Consider the following 19,789-nt stretch of genomic DNA (forward strand, 5'->3'; position numbering starts at 1 on the left):
TTAGATTCACAAGAATCAAGGAGGTTCACTTTGAGTTTAACAAAAACATCACCATGCAAGGTCAAAACATAGGTTTTTCACTCTTATACTTTTGAAATATATAAGAATAACATATAGGGAGTAAAATTACTTGAATATAAGATGATTGTTTGGGTGAAAGAATGAAGAAATGAAGGGGATGGAGGGCCTCGGCTATGGGATGGCCGAGAGTGAGGGTTGAGCCGAGAGGGAGGGAGGAGAAAAGGGGAGGGTGGAGTGAAAATGGAGTGATCATCACTTTAGTTTTGTTTTTATGTCTTTGACTAGACTAAATGTGAGTGGATTTAGGAAATGACAAGAGTAACCCTCTAGCTAAAGTTAGGCAAGTTTGCATGCAAGGTCAAGGAGGTAATTTGGCTAGCAAAATGTGAGTTAGTGGGGTGGAGAATGTCTTCTTTGCCCTTTGGTTAAATAGAAGAGAGTTTGCATGCAAGGTTATTCATGTAATTTGATAATTATTAAGCAACTAATTTCCAAAGATTTATTTTTATATAATAAAGTACAAGTTCAAAAATTATAAAATTTATACCATAAAATAACTTGGATTTTTAGAGACTTTATAAAAATCATTTCCAAAATTTGTGTACAAAATGTCTTTTAAAAGAAAATTTTTCCAAAGCTTAGAATATTCCTTATAAATCAAAAATAAAGAAATTAAATAAATTCTTGCTTTGAAAAATCATATACTACCCAAAGCAAATTTATAATGCAGAAATTTTCACTCACACAAACGTACAAGCATTGAATATATTTTTTATTTAACTAATATTATTCACAAATAATATTACATAAAATGCCGGTCGTAACAGATTTCATATATCTAACCTTGTCTCAACGTTTTTCTGAAAATCTTTGACATGCATAAGATAATCATTTACTAGATATAAGTTTAAAAGATAAAGTTACAAGATACTCCAATATACTTATATCTTTTCCAAATACTACTTGAACTACCACCGTTCAAGTTATAATTAGTTTCAAAAGTTCATCCCATAGATGAGACTACAAGATAATACTTGAATAGATTCAATCTTTGAAATATTATTGAATGAAATGAAGTTACGAGATACTTCATTAAGTCCCGATATATATATACACCTATATATATCTCTCATACATTTCCTGAAAACCTCTGTCATGTAAAGTATGAACAGAGTTGCAATATCCAATGAATTTGGAAAGAAAAGAAATTTTTTTTGGCATAAACCTGATATCTTGCTGATCAGGCAAAGATACCAATAAGTAACCTTTTCTACTAGTAGATGGATGAATCCCCCACCGGTCATCGCCCTGGCCACATAAGGACCTTGTGCTGGACCGCCACCCGGCCTCTTACGCGTTGATGGACTGCCACCCAGCCACTTACACTTTGATAGACCGTACCCCGGCCTGTCGCTTATGCCGACTCAATTAGACAGGCTTACATCCCGAACGTTGGGTAAGTAATCAATTCATTTGTTTTCTCAAAACAGCAACCACGTTGCGAATGTAAAATGCACCACAGAGCTGGATCCCCCAGGTTTTGAGCGAGTATTTAAATCTCCTTTGAAAGGAAGATCTTAAATATAAAAATGAGTTTTGGGATCCGCTCTAACTTTTAAAAATCATTTTGAAGACTCGAAAACACTTTAAAGAGTGTTTGGAGTAATGCTGATTTAATGAAGTAAATCAGTCCCAATATATTTAGAAAATATCTGAATATTATTATTTAAATAATATTCCCATAAAGAATAATCTTATAAAAATAATCGAAGTAGAAGTTTTAAAACTTATTCTTGAAATGGATATTAAATAACCAAAGATATACTTATATGAAAGTACTATCTTTATTTGAATAATCGAAAATAAGTTTGATTATCGAAACATTATTCTTTAATAAAATAAAGAATATTATTAAATAATAAGCGGAGTCATAATACCTCGAATGAATATTATAAATAATATTCATTAAATAAAATAAAGGAGTCAATACATCCTCACATGACTATCCAATTAACAATCATTAAATAATATAAACTGAGTCATAAGCCCTCGGATGAATATTCGAAATAATATTCAATAATAAAATAAAGGAGTCATAAGTCCTCGGATGAATATTCAAATATTATTCATTAAATAAAATAAAGTTATCGAATAAACCTTATTCGATTAATAGTTTGGAAAACTATAACCATATATATATAAATATATATATATATAATCTACTCGGGATCCTCGACTCCCGGTTTTAGAAAATGTTTTCACCTTTGGGTCCCTATACTAAGGGTATATGCAAATTACCGCTATTCTCTAGCATAGGTATTATCAACTGAACCAACAGATATATATGGCAAGAATACGAAACAGGCATGCATATATATACCATATCAGCATGCTTCAATATATCGCATATTTGCTAATTAACCAACTTGCATCTATCGCAAAATAATGCATATACACATATACATCACAACAACAGTATAACGGATAGAAAACTTGCCTGAGCGACTGGGGGTTACGAATGGCTCGGGACGAGTCTGGTAACCTATAAACAACAAGTAAGTTGGAATTAAACCAAAGTCACTTGTAAATCTATACTCTAACCAACTTAGACTCTGACGCTCGTTTTGCGCTTACTGATTCTCTTAAGTCACTCGAGTACCCTCGGCTCCACCATTTTTAATAATTTAACCATTACGAGTTTTAAGGCGATTCCTTCGCGAGTGCCTTACCAACTGCCTAACACTCTTACCATAATTGTTTCATACATTAATTAACCCTTTTTGGTCTTTAACCTATGTTTCAAAGTAAGGCGAGGGGAAAAGTTTCGGTCGCGAAACGCCGTTACTTAAAACGGTCGTTTCTCCTAAACCGTACATCGGAATCAAACGAACTATATATCAAAACGAAGCTCGTAACATGAGCTATCTAAACATGGCAATGGTAAACATCTAGCAGGGGGGTTCTCGGGTCCTAATGTTATGAACAAAAGCAGTTTAAGTAAATCGGACATTACGACGACTATGTTTACGCGATTTCCCAAATTTAAACCAACTCAAAACAACCACAATTCAACCCCAATTCACAATCCAATCTAAACTCCATCCAAAATACATTACAACAGCCCCAAACCAACTCATTATAATCCATTTACTTACTCCTAAAACTTGAATTTAAACTATACTACATTCTTTAACCAATCTTAAGATTTCAACAATTCAATCACCACCATTCCAACCCAAACTCTTAAACAAACATGCTTCAAGCTACTCTTTACCCTAACAACCAAAATCAACCTAGTATACAAATTAAAGCTAGGGTTTGGAGATGATATACCTTCCTTGAAGTGGTGTGAGTAGCTAGGAAGCCTTAAGAAGCCTTGAGGAGTCTTAGGAAAGCTTGGATCTTAAAGGAAAATCAAGAAAAATAAAGTTAAAACCTTGAAATCACTATTCATTGTCTTCTTCATTGATTTATTGGAGAAGATAGAGAATGAATTGGTGGCTTAAACTCATAATATAACCATAACTATGCATAAGGAACACTAGGGAATTATCTTACCAATTTAGGAAGCTTGGATCTTGGATTTTGAAAAATTTTCCCTTTGAAATAGTAAAAAGCCGAGAGCAATGTTCTTGGTGATGAGAAAATAGAATTTTGTTTTGGTGAAAAATGATTTATTTGGCTTGGTTGATTTGGTTTTATTTTTGTGTTAGTTAATTACCTATTTAACCTTGGACTTTGTGTGGTTCTAATTCAACCACACCTCCTTCCTTTCCATGTCATGCTTATGTCATGCTATGATGTCATCTTTCCCTCTTTGTCCTCTTCTCATTGGTTGGGTGACATCATCCTCTCTAATCCCCTTGATTAACTTCCTAATTGTTTGCCTAATGACTGCTGATCTGTTATACGGTTCGCTTAACTTTCGTTTTCATTTATCGTTTGAGGGATCATACCCGGGATCTTATTACTTAGGTTCCCTTAACCTTTCTCAATATATTATATTCCTTTTATGATCCTCTCTTATAATCCTTTAATTTAAATCCTTTTTATCCTGTTACCTTATACTCAATTCTTTCCGTATCTAGTGAATTTCCGGGAAAATCAATGTGTTCGGAATTTGGATTCTGACGATCTTTACATACACTTATATCCCATATAAAGTACTAATAAAATCTCAAAATATCCATACCAGAACCCCTACATAGTGTGGCATGAAAAGTTTTCCCATTCAGCAAAAACATTATTCATAAGGGTTTCAAAAATTTCCAAAAAAAATTGGGGTTATTACAGTCTCCCCTCCTTAAAAGGATTCCGTCCCGGAATCAGATAGAAAATGAATAGGGGTACTCTCTTAGCATTGCACTTTCTAACTCTCGAGTAAATTTTCCCACATTATGGTCCCACCACCAAACTCTGCCTAGTTTGATAATCCTTCTCCTGCACTTGTTCCTTTTCACTCTATAACCCTTCCTGGTTGCTCCATATAGGTTACGTCGGGTTGCATGTCTATGCGCTCGTATGCCCCTATTTATCTGGCATCTGAATTACACTTCCTTAATATTGATACGTGAAACACGTTACGACCTGCTACATGTTCGGGGTTAGGGCTAGCTCATATGCTATCTCCCCAATACGTCTTAATATATCCAAGGGTCCAACAATTCGTGGACTTAGCTTTCATTTCTTTCCGAACCTCATCCTTCCTTTCCAAGGAAATACCTATAACAACACTAGGTCCCCTACTTCCTATTCCTTGTCATTTTGTGTCAAATCAACATACTTCTTATATCCATCTTGGGCTACTACCAGCCGTCCTCTGGTTAGGTCTATTATATCCTTGGTCCTTTGGACTACTGCGGGTCCGAGCATCTTGCGCTCTACAACTTCATCCTAACATAAGGGGGATCAACATTGTCTTCCCTCAAAAATCTCATAAGACGACATCTCGATACCTGACATATGATCTATTGTCGTAAGAAACTCAATCCGTGTTAAGTGATCATTCCAATTTCTTTTAAATCTATTGCACAGACTCTCATTATAACTTTTAGCATTAGAGCTTTTGCTTCTCAATACCCATTCTTTTCCAGTTCGTAATCGCTACTACCTTCCGTTCCTAATATTATACTGGTTATACTTCTGCTCGTTAGCATTCTATAACCTTTTAATAACCACGTCACCCTTAGTATCACGAATGTGTTTCCATTCCGAATACTACCACAACTTTACTACTCCTTTTTCAGCTGCTTCTATCTTTGGAAGCTTGATCCATCGTATAGAAGTAAAAGAATTTATTGAGAGATCACTATGATTATGAACACTTGTTACATTGCATAGTTAGTACAGAAGGTGGCCAGCCTTTAGTACTTGACAAGCAATTAAACAACATGTGGTATCCTACTAGGCTTCTATCACACAGATAGATAGTCATTCGGTAATACCTCCCCTTCTGGAAGGGTTGTTCTTCTCAGTTTATATGAAATGAAAAGAAGAGAAAAGAACGAATTGAAGAGAATTGTATATATGAAAAAATATACTGCCACAAAATATCTGGCTTGGAACCTACCTCTGAACTATAGAGGTTTATCATAGTAGAACAAAACATATATGTATTTATATCAACATCAAGTATTATCGCATCGCATTTTGCATGCTTAAATATTTTTTTTTATTTTTTTTTTGCTATTTCGTCCATCATTCTAGGGACCCATGCTCTTCCTCGAGCTTATACACAATCACCTTTGAAACTCCCTCGATATCGAAAATCGAATCTGGGATCTCATTCTAGACATCATCGTTACTAGAATCCTATGCTTGTACCGCAACCTTCCTCATATAGTAATACGACTCTCTTTTCATAAGAGGGAATAAATATTCAATAGGTAGATACTCTACTTAATTAGTATATCAATGATAACTTATATGCCACCACGACCCAATTAGTGGTACTCAATCTCAACATCCATTCCAATACAACTCTCATGGTTGTAATCGACTCATTACTCGCAGAATCATTGTTGCACTACTATGGTCCACCACTGACTTACTGTCGTCATTCATTTTCCATGAAATCTTAATATTTAACCATACGGAGTCCATATATGTCGTATAAAATTCTTCTAAGGAGGTAACATAATCACCATTCATGATTCATGAAGAACACTCCTGATCCTGACATACATACATGACATGAAACAGATAAAATTGCAGAAGAGTTTCAGTCAAAGCAACGATAGCAGGTTAATACCATTCTTAATCATATGCCTTCGATAGAAGACTTAACTCAAAGGTTCGTTTAGTCCTTTTTTGAAATATGGTCCTGGATTATTCTCAAGATAGTACCTTCTGAGATAGATAGCCCGCTCATGGCAATTACACGAATTAAACCTTTAACCAACCACTATTACGGTTGGGTATTGTACAGTCATCAGAAGGAATGTCAATCTTCCAAACCATAATACAACCTGCATAGCTTTAACCATCATCACTGTATTCCTTTGGCACAAGCGCCTATAATTATCCTCTTACCTTTAAAGTGTCGGCCACCTCTTTGGCCTTTCCTGATATTAAAATTTCCTTACAGTCAATGTCATTTGTACCTCCTCCAAATAAATTTTCTACCTTATTTCAATCACAGCTTATGTGAAGATGTTTTCCTTAAAATCTGATGAGTAAAAAAAATTACCATTTTTCCATAAGTTATCCCCTCAGTCTTTAGAGGTTAATCACTGTCATGACTGACTCTCAATCATAATTAGAACATCTTTTATCTTAAGTCCTAATTGCCCTGAACAATTTCGACCATTACTGGTTCGATCCATACCTTCTCGTGGTTTAACACGTGCCTCACTTGGCATCAATATAATTACGTCATATTTCCTTTATCAACATTTCTATTCTTGAAAATTTTGAATTTTACCTTTCTCCTTGTAAAACCTCTAAGGTTATCCTTGAATCGTTCCTCATTTATTCCCTAGATACAGGGCATATCAAAATACCATTTACTAATACTAAAACCATTGTCTATATACTTCTGAAAAATTTCTCCACTGATTCTTAAAGGTTGTTGTTACCTTAACCCTTTCCAAATCATACTGTCAAAACTCATACTGTCCCTATTAAGGGTGAAATGCCAACCTTTATGCATTCCCCTAGGATTCATTTTAAGTTACCGATGTTCTATCCGTAATTCCACTTTAAAAAGGTACCTGCATCCTTCCATGGATAAATCAAGTCATATATCCCTGATAAGGGTGTCTTATTCAATCATTCCCACCTCGATAGTATATGCCTAATTTCACAATAACATTTGTATACAAAATGAGGTTAATCAAAATGGCCTCCAAAAGATAACAACGGTTATCCGCTTTTCTTGCCTAATTTGGTAACGATAACAAGGATGTTCTGGAAGATATTGGTCGTGTTCAACGTGAACTTCTTCTTAATAATTCCTTATTTACTTTTGTTGTTTATCTCAACAGTCATCTCAATGTTGGGATATCTTTCATACCTGGCGTCTCCCTTTCTGGGTATCAAGCCACCGGTCTTACACTTCACATTCTTGAAGGTCACTTCCTTCCTCCAATTCTCCTAATTTTCTTACTTCCTTGTCTCCCCAGTCTATCCGCGTCTCATTATTTATCCTTCGAACTATCTCAAGGTTTCCTCGAATCCTCCCAACTTACAAGGGATAAAATATATGTATCTCTTATGCCTTCAACCATCAATTTTAACTTATGGTGAATCACCCTCATCCTGACGAATGCATACTTTTCTATTTCTATTGCTACGAGTCTTTAGGGTTTCCTCATACCCAACTCCCTTATCATACCTCAAACTCTATTGCCTTTATATTCCTTTCCACTTCAGTTTCTTTTTTTTTCCTTTCTCTTGTCATTATTTCATGAACCAACACAACATAAGCATTGATTTCAAACATCCCGTCATTCTGGATTCGTGTCCTCAGAACGAATCTTGATAACTTTTACAACTTAGATTCATAATTCATCATACTCGTCTGCCTTTGTTCTGGCTCTAAAGCTTTTACACTGTCTCCATAACCTTGGGAAGTACTTTCCTGAAAACAATTGACTGAACTTAAATCAGTTTATTATAATCTCTTGCTCCGTGCCTTCCTTGGCCTTTCACCAGCGGGTGGCCTCCCTCTTAGAAGGGTAAGTGACAAAAACAGTCTTTTATGATTCGTCAATCATTTAGAATCTCAAATGATTCATATATTTCCTTTAGCCAGGCTCTTGCCTCGACTGGGTCAGCTTGTTCCTTGGAACTCTGAGAGCTTAGCGACTTAAAGGTCCTGAAAGAATTTCACACCACATTGTTTCCTCAAGGTGGTGGTTAGGGGTAAAAGTATAAGTTTTGTTTTAGGCAGGTCCATGGATTGCCCAATAGGAGTACCATTCCTGTTCTTCCTATCTTGCTCGACTTCTGTTTTCTCAGTCTAAATATTTCTCCCTATTCCCCCTAATTGGGGTCATCTTTTTAATTTAAAATCTTCATTTTCCACTTCATTATATTCTGGGTTCCTTATATCTTAATTGCGACCTCCCTGATTATCACATTCAAGGTTTGCCCCTAATCTTATTCCTTGTGGGGCATATTACTTGGAAAAAATTTGAGAATCTCTGGATATTTGTCTTACTTACTTTGCTTAAGTCTTTCCCTCGTTCAGTCCTTGCACGATTGCAAATTATGAATTCTCAAGTTCTATAACTTCATGACACCCTCTTACGTGTTAATAGTGCAATTGACAATATGAACTTATCACCACGAACTGATCTGAACTGAAATTAACGAATATATACATAACCATTGGTTCGAGGGTACAACAACTGAACATATTAAAGAGAATTACATCATTTGATCTGATCGTTTCTATCCCAAAAGTACTACCATAGATAATCATCTAGTCATTAAAACTAATCATTCATAACTTAGGCTAATCCTTCCAAAAGCGGTGCTACATAAAATTCTTGTCAGATTATTCAGACTCTGCACACTATTATGGATCAAGAAATGCGGGCACGCACGACATCCCTAACCTGCTCCATTAAAGCGGTGATGAGGTCTAGGATAGTTGCAAGTAGAGCTGGATCAATCTGACCCTCAAGATGGCCTCTAGTTGTAACACGGGTGGTAGCCTCAATCCTTTCCATGCTATGAGCTAATCCCGCCGGAAGTACCCCGCCCTCAATCCTTGGTGCAGTAAGTCGATCCAACAGATCACTCCTAACATTACGGGCCTCGGACAGGCCACCCAGGGTCATCTGATAATCAGCGATAAGAGAAGCCTGAGTGGTAGCATCTAGCAGTCCATGGGGTACAGGTGGCGCAGACCCAGGAGATCCAAATGGATAACCAAGCACGGTATCAGGGGACAATGGTGCAGGAGATAAAGGTGGCATTTCCTCAGTAGGTGTTGGGCTCTGTACCGGGGATGGAACAGGAATTGGTGGAACCTCATGGATGTCTACAGGAACCTCTGGAAGAGGGTCTGATACTGGTATAATTGGTGTCGTGGAAGGCCCCACTCCTTCTGCCCTCATTAACCTTTGTGCCCTTGGTAACTCTTCATCCTCTAGTGCCACCCTCACGGCCATTCTTGCTCTGGTAGTCGCCCTGACTACGGTCATCAATTCCTCAGCGGTCCTCTCTTCATTCTCATCAGGATCCTCCATGAGATCCTCCTCAGCCACAATCCTTTCCGGAATAACATCCTCAACCGCAACATTTTCAATATGAATCTCATCCGGTCCCTCATTAGGGTACTCCATCGGATTCACAATTTGGTCTCCAACTTGTAATAAAACATCCTCATGCTGATGCCCCTGAACCTCAGGGTTCGGTGCCTCGCTGCCCTATACGAGAACGAACTATGTTACTATCACGATATTTATAAGGGTTCCCGTAAGGGTTTTAATTGTCAGTACTACGTTAGGTAGCCCGACTATGAACTTGGCAAGAGTTCTTATTATCTTAGTGAACTTATTATCTTAACGTCACATCATCTCTGAGGTTTATAACGCTTAGCTCTGATACCATTTCTGTAACACCCCCAAATCCGGGGTCGGGGATCCAGGTTGTCACGAGTTCCATTTCCCTTAATAACACCCAATCTTAATAAATTATCAACTACTCTGTACTGTGACCCCACAATAAACACACACACCACAAGTTATAGTCTCAGAGATGAATATCCAAAAATAATCACAAGTCATTTTATTCCACCATTATATGCCAATACACCTTAAAAAGGTTTCTGAATAAATTTACATTTCTTTGCCATTATCACAATTCATAAATATACATAATCTGGTACATCAAAAGTTGAAAGCCTAGCCTATTGGTAATTTCTACCTCAGCTACAGCGGCCTCAACGCTTCCCGAAAGCTGCGGAACGTTTCCTATCCGCTTGCGAATTGGGAGCTTGGTCCTGTTCATCTTATCTATCTGATGTTGTGATGAAAGAAGAAAGCAAGGGTGAGCAACAAGCCCACCAAAATAATATGTATAATAATTTACAATATATGAGCATTCTCATAGTACTCAAGAAAGTCTTGGTTAAGAAGAAATGAACCAAGTTGATATCTTAATGCGATGAAGTCGCAAAATATTCAGTATATATATATACCTATATACTTTTCAAATATTGGAAGTCCTCTTCCATGCCTAATACACACAGAGTTCCAGTCTATAACTGTATAAAAATATCGTTGCAAGGTGATTTCATATATTTAACCTTGTCTCAACGTTTTTCTGAAAATCTTTGACATGCATAAGATAATCATTTACTAGATATAAGTTTAAAAGATGAAGTTACAAGATACTCCAATATACTTATATCTTTTCCAAATACTACTTGAACTACCACCGTTCAAGTTATAATTAGTTTCAAAAGTTCATCCCATAGATGAGACTACAAGATAATACTTGAATAGATTCGATCTTTGAAATATTATTGAATGAAATGAAGTTACGAGATACTTCATTAAGTCCCGATATATATACACCTTTATATATCTCTCATACATTTCCTGAAAACCTCTGTCATGTAAAGTATGAACAGAGTTGCAATATCCAATGAATTTGGAAAGAAAAGAAATTTTTTTTGGCATAAACCTGATATCTTGCTGATCAGGCAAAGATACCAATAAGTAACCTTTTCTACTAGTAGATGGATGAATCCCCCACCGGTCATCACCCTGGCCACATAAGGACCTTGTGCTGGACCGCAACCCGGCCTCTTACGCGTTGATGGATTGCCACCCAGCCTCTTACACTTTGATAGACCGTACCCCGGCCTGTCGCTTATGCCGACTCAATTAGATGGGCTTACATCCCGAACGTTGGGTAAGTAATCAATTCATTTGTTTTCTCAAAACAGCAACCATGTTGCGAATGTAAAATGCACCACAGAGCTGGATCCCCCAGGTTTTGAGCGAGTATTTAAATCCCCTTTGAAAGGAAGATCTTAAATATAAAAATGAGTTTTGGGATCCGCTCTAACTTTTAAAAATCATTTTGAAGACTCGAAAACACTTTAAAGAGTGTTTGGAGTAATGCTGATTTAATGAAGTAAATCAGTCCCAATATATTTAGAAAATATCTGAATATTATTATTTAAATAATATTCCCATAAAGAATAATCTTATAAAAATAATCGAAGTAGAAGTTTTAAAACTTATTCTTGAAATGGATATTAAATAACCAAAGATATACTTATATGAAAGTACTATCTTTATTTGAATAATCGAAAAATAAGTTTGATTATCGAAACATTATTCTTTAATAAAATAAAGAATATTATTAAATAATAAGCGGAGTCATAATACCTCGAATGAATATTATAAATAATATTCATTAAATAAAATAAAGGAGTCAATACATCCTCAAATGACTATCCAATTAACAATCATTAAATAATATAAACTGAGTCATAAGCCCTCGGATGAATATTCGAAATAATATTCAATAATAAAATAAAGGAGTCATAAGTCCTCGGATGAATATTCAAATATTATTCATTAAATAAAATAAAGTTATCGAATAAACCTTATTCGATTAATAGTTTGGAAAACTATAACCATATATATAAATATATATATATATATATAAAATCTACTCGGGATCCTCGACTCCCGGTTTTAGAAAATGTTTTCACCTTTGGGTCCCTATACTAAGGGTATATGCAAATTACCGCTATTCTCTAGCATAGGTATTATCAACTGAACCAACAGATATATATGACAAGAATATGAAACAGGCATGCATATATATACCATATCAGCATGCTTCAATATATCGCACATTTGCTAATTAACCAACCTGCATCTATCGCAAGATAATGCATATACACATATACATCACAACAACAGTATAACGGATAGAAAACTTGCCTGAGCGACTGGGGGTTACGAATGGCTCGGGACGAGTCTGGTAACCTATAAACAACAAGTAAGTTGGAATTAAACCAAAGTCACTTGTAAATCTATACTCTAACCAACTTAGACTCTGACGCTCGTTTTGCGCTTACTGATTCTCTTAAGTCACTCGAGTCCCTCGGCTCCACCATTTTTAATAATTTAACCATTACGAGTTTTAAGGCGATTCATTCGCGAGTGTCTTACCAACTGCCTAACACTCTTACCATAATTGTTTCATACATTAATTAACCCTTTTTGGTCTTTAACCTATGTTTCAAAGTAAGGCGAGGGGAAAAGTTTCGTTCGTGAAACGCCGTTACTTAAAACGGTCGTTTCTCCTAAACCGTACATCGGAATCAAATGAACTACATATCAAAACGAAGCTCGTAACATGAGATATCTAAACATGGCAATGGTCAACATCTAGAAGGGGGGTTCTCGTGTCCTAATGTTATGAACAAAAGCAGTCTAAAGTAAATCGGATATTACGACGACTATGTTTACGCGATTTCCCAAATTTAAACCAACTCAAAACAACCACAATTCAACCCCAATTCACAATCCAATCCAAACTCCATCCAAAATACATTACAACAGCCCCAAACCAACTCATTATAATCCATTTACTTACTCCTAAAACTTGAATTTAAACTATACTACATTCTTTAACCAATCTTAAGATTTCAACAATTCAATCACCACCATTCCAACCCAAACTCTTAAACAAACATGCTTCAAGCTACTCTTTACCCTAACAACCAAAATCAACCTAGTATACAAATTAAAGCTAGGGTTTGGAGATGATATATATTCCTTGAAGTGGTGTGAGTAGCTAGGAAGCCTTAAGAAGCCTTGAGGAGTCTTAGGAAAGCTTGGATCTTAAAGGAAAATCAAGAAAAATAAAGTTAAAACCTTGAAATCACTATTCATTGTCTTCTTCATTGATTTATTGGAGAAGATAGAGAATGAATTGGTGGCTTAAACTCATAATATAACCATAACTATGCATAAGGAACACTAGGGAATTATCTTACCAATTTAGGAAGCTTGGATCTTGAATTTTGAAAAAATTTCCCTTTGAAATAGTAAAAAGCCGAGAGCAATGTTCTTGGTGATGAGAAAATAGAATTTTGTTTTGGTGAAAAATGATTTGTTTGGCTTGGTTGATTTGGTTTTGTTTTTGTGTTAGTTAATTACCTATTTAACCTTGGACTTTGTGTGGTTCTAATTCAACCACACCTCCTTCCTTCCCATGTCATGCTTATGTCATGCTATAATGTCATCTTTCCCTCTTTGTCCTCTTCTCATTGGTTGGGTGACATCATCCTCTCTAATCCCCTTGATTAACTTCCTAATTGTTTGCCTAATGACCGCTGATCTGTTATACGATTCGCTTAACTTTCGTTTTCGTTTATCGTTTGAGGGATCATACCCGGGATCTTATTACTTAGGTTCCCTTAACCTTTCTCAATATATTATATTCCTTTTATGATCCTCTCTTATAATCCTTTAATTTAAATCCTTTTTATCCTGTTACCTTATACTCAATTCTTTCCGTATCTAGTGGATTTCCGGGAAAATCAAAGTGTTCGGAATTTGGATTCTGACGATCTTTACATACACTTATATCCCATATAAAGTACTAATAAAATCTCAAAATATCCATACCAGAATCCCTACATAGTGTGGCATGAAAAGTTTTCCCATTCAGCAAAAACACTATTCATAAGGGTTTCAAAAATTTCCAAAAAAATTGGGGTTATTACATTGGTGATTGTCACTTTTGCAAGAAACCAGGTAATTGGAAGAGGAACTGTCAGGCTTATTTGGAGGATCTGAAGAAGAAGAAGGTTGCTATTGTTGCTTCTGATTCAGGTATTTATGTTATAGGAATCAACTTGTCTACTTTTACATCTTGGGTATTAGATACTGGATGTGGTTCTTACATTTGTATAAATATGCAGGAACTGCAGGGAAGTAGGACATTAACGAAGGGAGAAGTCGACCTACGAGTTGGCAATGGAGCAAAGGTTGCTGCTTTAGCTGTAGGGACTTATCATTTATCATTGCCCACTAGGCTTGTTTTAGAACTAGATAATTATTTTTACGTGCCTACGATTTGCAGAAACATTATTTCGGTTTTTTGTTTAGACAAGAAAGGTTTTTCATTTTTGATTCAGAACAATAGTTGTTCCTTTTCATTCAATAATGTTACCTATAGGGTTGCACGTTTATTTAATGGTTTATATGTTCTTGATTTAGATACTCCTGTCTATAACATAAATAATGATAATAAATGTATTAAGATGGAAGACTCAAATCAAACATACCTTTGGTATTGTCATTTAGGTCACACAAATGAGAAACGCATTTCCAAATTACATAAAGATGGTTACTTGAATAAGATTGATTTTGAATCATACGAAGAATGCAAATCTTGTCTTATTTGCAAAATGGCTAAAGCTCATTTTACCGGACAAGGTGAAAGGGCCACCAAACGATTAGGACTTATACATAGTGATGTATGTGGTCCAATGCGTACGATGGCAAGAGGTGGCTTTTACTACTTCATTATATTTACTGACGATTTCAGTAGATATGGATATGTGTATCTTTTGAAAAACAAATCCGATTTGTTTGAAAAGTTCAAAGAATACAAGGCCGAAGTGGAAAAGCAAACAGGGAAAAGTATAAAAGTTCTACAATCAGATCGTGGAGGAGAATACTTAAACCTCGAGTTTAAAGGTTTCTTGAAGGAGTGTGGTATCGTATCACAACTTACTCCTCCTGGAACGCCTCAATGGAATGAAGTTTCCGAGAGGAGAAATCGTACCTTGTTAGACATGGGGCGATCGATGATGAGTCTAGGAGATCTTTCAATAAGTTTATGGGGTTATGCTCTAGAAACGGCTGCATATACACTAAATCGAGTTTCAACTAAATCGGTTCAAAAGACTCCATATGAGACATGGACTGAGAAATGTCACAACATGTCTTTTATGAAAGTATGGGGATACAAAGCGTTTGTGAAACATTTGGTATCTGACAAGTTGGGACCAAAATTGGATAAATGTTATTTTGTGGGATATCCTGAAGAAACTAAAGGGTATAGTTTCTATAATCCTACCGAGAACAAAGTGTTTGTTGCTCGAACCACTGTATTTCTTGAAAGAGAGTTACTTTCCAAGAAAATTAGTGGGAGGACTATAAATCTCGATGAAGATTGAGTTGTACAAAATAACATTGAACCAGAGTTGGAAAGTGGGTAGGAAGTACATCAAGATGTTCCTGCTCCAGAAACACAGGTTGTTCGTAGATCTAGTAGGGCTCGACATGAGCCGGAGAGATATTATGGATTTCTCTTGACTCAATATGATGATATAATGCTTATAGATAATGATGAGCCTCTTACCTACCAAGAAGCTATGAACAGTCCAGACTCCGAGAGATGGCTAGAGGCCATGAAATCCGAAATGGAATCTATGTATCAAAATAAAGTATGGACTTTAGTTGATTCACCTGAAGGGGTAAAACCTATAGGGTGCAAGTGGGTTTTAAAGAATAAAACTGACATGGATGGTAAAGTACAGACCTATAAAGCGCGACTAGTGGAAAAAGGTTTCAAACAAATTTATAGTATAGACTATGATGAGACTTTTTCACCAGTGTCTATGGTCAAGTCCATCAGGATTTTTCTAGCAGTAGCTGCTTACTATGACTATGAGATTTGGCAAATGGATGTCAAAACCGCTTTCTTAAATGGGAGCCTTGAAGAGGATGTATACATGATACAACATGAGGGTTTTGTCGATCCCAAGTTTGTTAATATGGTCTATAAGTTGCTTCAATCTATTAATGGATTGAAACAAGCCTCAAGGAGATGGAATCGTCATTTTGATGCAACAGTCAAAGAATTTGGCTTTATTCAAAACGAAGATGAACCATGTGTTTACAAGAAGGTTGGTGGGAGCCATGTGGCATTCCTAATACTATATGTAGATGACATATTACTAATAGGGAAAGACATACCTTTTTTAACAGGCTGTAAAGACTTGGTTGGGAAATAGTTTCTCGATGAAGGACTTAGGCGATGCCACCTATATATTAGGGATCAAGATATATAGAGATAGATCAGGGAAATCATCAACCTAAGTCAGAGTACATACATTGATAAAGTATTGCATCGTTTTGGGATGCAAGAGGCAAAAAGAGGATATGTCCCAATGTCTCATGGGATATTGATCTCAAAAGACAAATGCCTAAATTATTAGATGATAAGGGTCGTATGAGCAAAGTTCCACATGCTTCGGCAATTGGATCAATAATGTATGTGATGATATGTACTCGTCCTGATGTTTCATATGCCTTGAGCATGACGAGCAGATACCAGTCTAATCCAGGTGAGGGTCACTGGACAGCTATCAAGAATATTCTTAAGTACTTGAAGAGGACTAAAGATTCATTCTTGGTGTATGGAGGAGATGAGAAGCTGGTTGTAAAGGGTTACACTGATGCCAGCTTCCAGACAGACAGAGACGATTCAGTATCTCAGTCAGGTTTTGTGTTTTTCCTTAATGGAGGTGTTGTAAGCTTGAAGAGTTCAAAGCAAGAGACAGTAGTTGATTCTACAATGGAAGCTGAGTATATTGCTACCAGTGAAGCATCCAAGGAGGCTGTTTGGATACGGAAATTCATATCGGGACTTAGTGTGGTTCCATCGATCACATATTCAGTTGATCTTTATTGTGATAATAATGGAGTTATCGCGCAGGCTAAAGAACCAAGGTCCCATTCCCGGGCAAAGCATATACTTAGGGGATATCACCTTCTTCAAGAGATTAATGAAAGAGGAGATATACATATATAGAAAGTGCATACTGATAATAATGTTGCCGACCCACTGACTAAGGCTTTATCGCAGCAAAAGCACGAAGGTCATACTAGTTCCATGGGTATTATATACATAGGTGATTGGCTTTATTGCAAGTGGGAGATTGTTAGTGTTTGTGCCCTAGAGACAACACTATTATGTTTATATTATGAAACGTTTGGATTATTAATTATGATTTTATGGATTATTCTTTAGTAATTTATTATATCTTTATTTTCTGTGATAAAATGTTAGATTAATAAATGTCCTTGGAATATGATACGTAAATCTATATCTATAAATATGTGACTTAGAAATGAGATTATGAGAATAGTATTGATATTCCTAAAGGTCCCTAGTCAAGTATTATTGTTAAGGGAAAATAATAAATACATTAAGACTAGTGTGTTTGTCGACTGATGATCACATCTCATTGATCATAGGTATGGTGATACGGAAGTCAAAACACAGGCACATGTATTAAATACATGGTGCTGGATTGACCCGTTGTGAGATATTACATGTTTAAAGTGTCATAAGTTAATCTCACAGTGATAATAATGTATTGGTCCCTTGACCTGAAATCATTATATTTCTATATGAGAATTAATATACTTCAATACTATTGAAAGTTATTCTTGACCGGGTAATAATAAAAGTAGACATTGGGTATATTATGAATCGTTTGAGAAACATGAATTATCTAGATAGGATTTAGCATTCCTTTATTAAAGGAGTGATAGTATTGGCCTCTTGATTGAGTAAGACTATAAAATGCATGGCCGTGCTCAAATAGTAATTTGTTTAATAGTTTACTCATTGATCAAGGAAAGAAGGATTAAACGCTTGCAGAGGATGACACAATGCATGCCTCGAGTTTGATCTATAATATAAGGCTAAAGAGATTATATTACATTGTACATTATTCACGAAAGGTTTAATTGAATCACCAATTATTATTACTTGGGGAGAAATGATGTATTACTAGATGCCACTCATTGTTTATAATTTTATTATTAGAAAATAAAATTATTGCCAACGTAATAATAACTTAAAGGGTCACACACAAAGAACGTTTAAAACGGGGTGTTATTTAAATTATGAATTTAAATATTTTATTGTTAATTTGAATTTAATTATATAATTAATTAAGTGAGACTTGATTAATTTTATATATATTAGAATTTGAATTTAATAATAATATAAACCCAAAAATCAGAATGGGTCCTTATAGAAGCCCATTAAGATTAGGGTTAGGCCCAAACACTCTCTCCTTATATATACATTAAGATGTATATTTTTAGGGTTTAGTTGACACATCACGTTTTTGAGAAAACCCTAACAGCTCTACATCCTAGAGAGGCTAGAGAGAGAGAAAAAAAAGAGGCAACCAAATTGGCTAGTACCGGCTCCAGTGATCGTTGGACGATCGGGCGTTCGTGTAGATACCTTGGAGAGCAGATCTTCGAAAGGAGGGCTGATGTGTTGGTTCATCAAGATCTGTACATTCATCATAATCAGAAGGAAAGCTTTATTAAGGTAAACATCTAATCTCCGAATTAAATGTCTTATTTCGCATGGATCCTGCGTTTGGGTTTCCGTTCTTCATATTTATTTTTGATTTTTCCGGTGCGTTTGTGTCATGAATCCCAACACTTCAGTACGCATGGTACCTTGTCATGCGGAAATAAAATTAATAGTCTCCCCAATTCACAAATTACTAGATCTCTATCCCTCCCTTGTCCTTTAAGAATCCTATCATATCCCAAGAACTCGAACTTTATCGAAGTTCCCCAAGCGTTTTACTTGTTAATAGGCACCCTCATCTTGTGTGTGTGTGTGTGTGTGTGTTTGTATGTGTGTGTATATATATATATATATATACTTCCGAGAAATTTTGGAGGAAGTATTAAGATAATGTGAGTTGACCGTTTTCAAAAGATAAATAAATAATGGGGAGTTTCTTTTGACACTATAGTCAAAATATTTAAAGATACGCAGAATATTTTAAAATAGGTTTTTTGATTTTTAAATCATATTAAATCATTTAATAAATATTTAATAATTAAATAATAATTATTAAATAATAAACCTCGAGTAATTCTATTTTAAAAGAACATTTGAAATAATATTCATCAACTAATTTCTGTTTAAGAGTTTAAATTAATCTATAATAATATTAAATAATTGAATTTAAAATAAAATAATCATCATAGAATACTTCTCCTATTTAAATGAATATCTGAAATAATATTCATTGTTCGAATAATTAAAATAACTGAGGGAATGTGATCTTTGGAAATCGTTTTAAAGAAATTTGAGGTATTAAAAACTTTGCAAGTGGACATCTAGTCTCTTGGAATATTTACTTTAATGATAAAATAGATACGGACTTTATTCATCCCAAACATCTCCGGAACACTTCCGGGTTTTTAAATAAATTATACCGACTGAC

Source organism: Apium graveolens, chromosome 9 (genome assembly GCF_009905375.1).
Source record: "Apium graveolens cultivar Ventura chromosome 9, ASM990537v1, whole genome shotgun sequence".
NCBI lineage: Eukaryota > Viridiplantae > Streptophyta > Magnoliopsida > Apiales > Apiaceae > Apium > Apium graveolens.